Genomic DNA, 5,798 nt, shown 5'->3' with positions numbered 1-5,798 from the left:
TTATCAGTTCTTTCTATGGGGATGGATAGTAAGCTTCCTCATTAGTTCCTTGGGATTGTCTTGCATTGCTGAGAGCAGTTAAGGCATTCCCAAAAGCTCATTGAACAATACTGTTGTCACTATGCACAATATCCTCCCAGCTCTGCTCACTTCACTATACACTGATGTTCATTAGTCTTTCCAGGTTTTTCCGGGATCATCCTATTTGTTATTTCCTATAGCAAAAGACCATTCCACTACAATCATATAGCACAGCTTCTTCCATCATTCTTCAATTGATGGACCTTCCATTGATTCTCAATTCTTAGCCTCCACAAAGAGTTGCTATAAATATTTTTTGTACAATTTCCCCCCCTTTTCCATGATTACTATTGTTAACTGTTTCCCTTCCATCCTATTCCCTTCCCCATGATATTTATTCTATTATCCATCTTCTTTCATCCTATCACTCTTCAAAAGGGATTTGCTTCTGTCTGTCCCCTCCCCCACTCTGCCCTTCCTTCTTTTGCCCCTCTCTCTATCTCCTTCCCCTCCTATTTTCCTGCTGGGTTAGAGAGATTACTCCACCCAATTGAGTGTGTACATTATTCCCTCCTTGAGCCAATTTTAATGAGATTGAGGTCTTTGAGCCAATTCTGATGAGTGTTAGGCTCATTTACTGCCCAGATTAAATATATTACTCCACTCAGTTGAGAGTGTGTGTAAGACCCTCAAGCCAACTTTGATGAGTTTAAGGTCTCTGAGCCTTTTCTGATGAGTGTAAAATTCATTTACTGCCCTGCTCCTCTCCCATCTCTTCCTCCACTCCATATGTCTTTTCCTATTTCTTTCATGTAGGATTTCACCTCTGCCCTTCCCCCTCCCCCAGTGCATTCCCCTCACTCCTCAATTTAACCCTAAAGATGTCATCATGGAGCAGCTAGGTGACAGTGGACAAAGCATCAACCCTGCACCCAGAGGGATCCCAGCCAAAACCCAGCCTCAGACACAAGACAGTCACCCACTATACAACCCCAGGTATGTCCCCCAACTCCAATTTTTTATGTTTCTCAAATTTGCCATTCAGTTCAGGTCTTTTCATCATGAATATCTGAAAGTCTTATTTTTTTCATTAAAGTCCCATTTTTTTCCTCTGAAAGATTATGATGAATTTTGCTGGGTAGGTGATTCTTGGTTGTAATCCCAATTCCTTTGCCCTCTGGAATATCATATTCCATGCCCTCTGGTCCTTTAATGTAGAAGCTGATAGATCTTGTGCTATCCTGACTGGGGCTCCACAGTACTTGAATTCTTTCTTTTTGGCAGCTTGCAATATTTTCTCCTTGACTTGAGAGCTCTGGAATTTGGCTATAATATTCATAAGAGTTTTCCCTTTGGGATCTCTTTCTGGAGGTGATCAGTGGATTCTTTCAATTTCTATTTTAGCTTCTGCTTCTAGAATTTCAGGGCAATTTTCCCTGAGAATATCTTGGAAGATGATGTCTAAACTCTTTCCTTGATCATGGTTTTCAGGTAGACCAATAATTTTCAAATTATCTCTCCTGGACCTATTTTCCAGGTCAGCAGTTTTTCCCAGAAGATATTTCACATTGCCCTCTATTTTTTTATTCATTTGGATTTGCTTTATTTTGTCTTGGTTTCTCATAAAGTCACTGGCTTCCATTTGTTCAATCCTAATTCTTAGGCAATTATTTTCATCAGAGAGCTTTTCCATTTGGCTTTTCAAGCTGTTGACTTTTTTCTCGTGTCTTTCCTGCATCACCCTCATTTCTCTTTCCATTTTTTCCTCTACCTCTCTAACTTTATCTTCAAAGTCCTTTTTGAGTGCCTCTATGGCCTGAGACAAATTCATATTTTTCTTGGAAGCTTTAGATATAGGGGCCCTGATGTTGACATCTTCCTCTGAGGGTGCACCTTGATCTTCCTTATTACTGAAGAAACTTTCTATGGTCCTGACCTTTCTCTGTCTGCTCATCTTGCCTTTCTTTGACTTGACTTTTAGCTCCTTAAAGTGGGGCACTGTTTCCAGGCTGCAGTATCCCAAGCTTAAGAAGTCCCAGGTGGTATGATTTAAGGAGGATCAGGTTCTTCACTCACTTGGCCTGTTCCCTGGTCTGTAGATGACCCCAGACCAACCTGCTAGTCAACCAGCTTTGTGTGTTGTGGTTGTTAGCTCTGATGAGGCTGTGCCCCTCCCCCACCTAGGCCACTGCTACTCAAGTCTACCTCCTGGTTCTCAGCAGGCGATGAAAAATCCAAGTTCTGCCTCAGCACCAGCATAGACCCCTGTAGTCTCCCCGCTGCCCAGGGCTCAGCCCTCTCACCAGACTGTGAGCTTAGTTCCAGATGACACTGGTGCAGCACCTGATTCAGGGGCTCTGGGGGTCTCCTTTTCTGGTGAGGCTTTCCTGGGGCTGGATCTGTGTCAGGGTGACTGTGGGGTTGGGCTCAACTCTCTCTCTTTTTTTTTTTTTTAGTGAGTCAGTTGGGGTTAAGTGACTTGCCCAGGGTTACACAACTAGTAAGTGTTAAGTGTCTGAGGCCAGATTTGAACTCAGGTACTCCTGACTCCAGGGCCGGTGCTCTATCCACTGCGCCACCTAGCTGCCCCAGGCTCAACTCTTGTATCAGCACAGCAGCTCCCTCCTTCTGACCTTCCAATCTGTTCTTGGTTAGAAGATGATTTCAGCACATTCTTCTGTGAGTTTTGCTTCTCCAGGAATTTTCCTATGGCGTTATTTGGATGTTTTTTGGAGCAATCCTGTCATGAGTTCGAGAGCTCACTCAAGGCCTCATTTCTAAAATATATGGGGAATTAAATCAAATTTATAAGAATCCAAGTCATTCCCCAATTGAGAAATGGTCAAAGGATATGAACAGGCAGTTTTCTCTTCTTTTTTTTTTTTTTTTTAGTGAGGCAATTGGGGTTAAGTGACTTGCCCAGGGTCACACAGCTAATAAGTGTTAAGTGTCTGAGGCCCGATCTGAACTCAGGTACTCCTGACTCCAGGGCCAGTGCTTTATCCACTGTGCCACCTAGCTGCCCCCCAGGCAGTTTTCTGATGAAGAAATCAAAGCTATCTATTGCTATATGAAAAAATGCTCTAAATCACTATTGATTAGAGAAATGAAAATTAAAACAACTCTGAGGTACCACCTGACACCTATAATATTGGCTAATATGACAAAAAAGAACAATAATAAATATTGAAGAAGCTGTGGAAAAATTGGAACACTAATGCATTATTGGTGGAGCTGTGAACTGATCCAACCATTCTGGAGAGCAATTTGGAATTATGCTCAAAGGGCTATAAAGCTGTGCATACCCTTTGACCCAGCAATACCACTCTTGGGTCTTTTTCCCAAAGAGATCATAAAAAAGGGAAAAGGACCCACATGTACAAAAATATTCATAGCTGCTCTTTTTGTGGTGGCAAGGAATTGGAAATTGAGGGGCTGCCCATCAATTGGGGAATGGCTGAACAAGTTGTGGTATGTAATGGAATTCTATTGTCCTGTAAGAAAGGATGAGCAGGTAGATTTCAGAGAAACCTGTAAGGACTTGCATGAACTGATGATGAGTGAGACAAGCAGAACCAGGAGAACATTGTACATAGTATCAACAACATTGTGTGTTGATCAACTGTGATAGACTTGATTCTTCTCAGCAATACAGTGGTCCAAGATAGTTCCAAAGGACTCATGATGGAAAAGACTCTCCAAATCCAGAAAAAAAAGAATATGGATACAGATTGAACCATACTATTTCTTTTGTTTATGGTTCTGTTGTTTTTCTTTTGTTTTTGGTGCTGTTGTTTTTCTTTTTTTTGAGGTTTTTCCTTTTTGCTCTGATTCTTCTCTTACAATATGACTAATGCAGAAATATGCTTAATGTTATTGTACATATATAACCTATATCAGATTACTTTCTGTCTTGGGCGGGAAGGGGAGGGAGGGAGAAAAATTTCAAACTAGAAATCTTATAAAAACAAATGTTGAAAACTATTTCAACACGTAACTGGAAAATAATAAGATACTTTCACAATTAAAAAAATAAATGAAAGAGTGGGGATGACATCTCAATCTTTTGGTTAGCCAATTCAACTCTACACTAGGCATTCAGGTGTCATAGTGGATAGTGCACTGGACTTGGAGTCAGGAAGACCTAAGTTCAAATCTGTCTCAGACACTATCTGTGACCCTGGGCAGTTTCCTCATCTGTAAAATGGGGATAATAAGCACTTATTTCCCAGGGTTGTTGTGAAGATCAAATGAAATACTACTTATAGAGCACTTTGCAAACTTGAAAGTGCTATATGAATGCTAGTTATTATTATACTCTCCTCTACTCTCAAGTCCTGCGTTCCCATTCACCTGTTGGTTTTTCAGTTAAACATTGTTGGTCACACAGTGCCTAGTCTCATCTCTGGATTACTCCCACCATCCAACTCCTCTGCTCTTACTCATAAGTGGGCAATCAAGAATAAAGAAAGTCTTACAACCATACTGATTAGATCCACTTCAGGTTTTTCATCACTTCTTAACAGGGCCATCACATCACTGTAAGAATACGGTCCTTTTTTTTTTCTCTAATTGATTCTCCATTTCTCTTTTTCCAGGAGTTGTTCCAAACCTCTTCTCTTCTTCTTCTTCTTCTTTTTTTTTTTTTTTTTTGCTGGGCAATGAGGGTTAAGTGACTTGCCCAGGGTCACAGCTAGTAAATGTCAAGTGTCTGAGGCCAGATTTGAACTCAGGTATTCCTGAATCCAGGGCCGGTACTTTATCCACTGCGCCACCTAGCTGCCCCAACCTCTTCTCTTCTTAAACTACCTCCACCCTCTCTGTTGGAGACCCGATCTCACACTTTACTTAGAAAATAAGGTCCTTTTCTGCAAGCTTCCTGTTTTTCCTTTCTCTACAATTCAAATCTTGACATCATCTCTCTTCCCCATTCTCTTCCATTTAGTCCTATCTCTCATGATCTGATGGTCCTCCTCCTTGCCAAGATCAGCTCTGTTATGAGTACTCTCAATGGAATCATGTCTCCTTTCTTCTTTCTCCAGCAGACTGCCCTCACAATCATCCCTCCCCTCTGTTTAATCTTCAGTATTTCCCCAACTACAGGCTTGATCCCTATTACCTATAAACATGTCCATATCTTCCAAATCCTTAAAATCCCTCACTACGTACAACCATACCATCAAGTTGTCATGTCTCACTCCTCCTGGAAGCAGGAAGTTAAAATCTGGCCTCAGATACTGTGTGAACCTGGGCAAGTCACTTAATCCTTCTTTGCTTCCTCATCAGTAAAACAGGAATTATAATGAATAGCATTCACCTCCCAGGTTGATGATTTGATGAGGATCAAATGAGATAATATTTGTAAAGCATTTTGCAAATCTGGAAGCACTATATAAATGCTAGTTGTTGTCGATGAGGAGGAGGCAGAGGAGCTCCTTGGAGGCAGGCATTGTCATTTTTCTTTTGTTTTTTGGTTGTGTGGGGTGTTTTTTTTTTTTGGTATCTCTAGTGCTTAGCACAGTGCCTGGCATATAGTAGGTGTTTATTAAATGCTTGTGTAGGCAGCTAGGTGGCACAGTAGAAAGAGTGCAGAGCCTGGAGTCAGGAAGACTCATCTTCCTGAGTTCAAATATAGCCTCAGATACTTACTAGATATGTGACCCTGGGAAAGTCACTTAACCCTGTTTGCCTCAGTTTGTTCATCTGTAAAATAAGCTGGAGAAGGAAATGGCAAACCACTCCAGTATCTTTGCCAAGAAAACCACAAATGGGGTCAT

Source organism: Dromiciops gliroides, chromosome 2 (assembly GCF_019393635.1).
Source record: "Dromiciops gliroides isolate mDroGli1 chromosome 2, mDroGli1.pri, whole genome shotgun sequence".
NCBI classification, from domain to species: domain Eukaryota; kingdom Metazoa; phylum Chordata; class Mammalia; order Microbiotheria; family Microbiotheriidae; genus Dromiciops; species Dromiciops gliroides.
The sequence above is the reverse complement of the archived record's forward strand: the minus strand, read 5'-3'. Positions refer to the sequence as shown.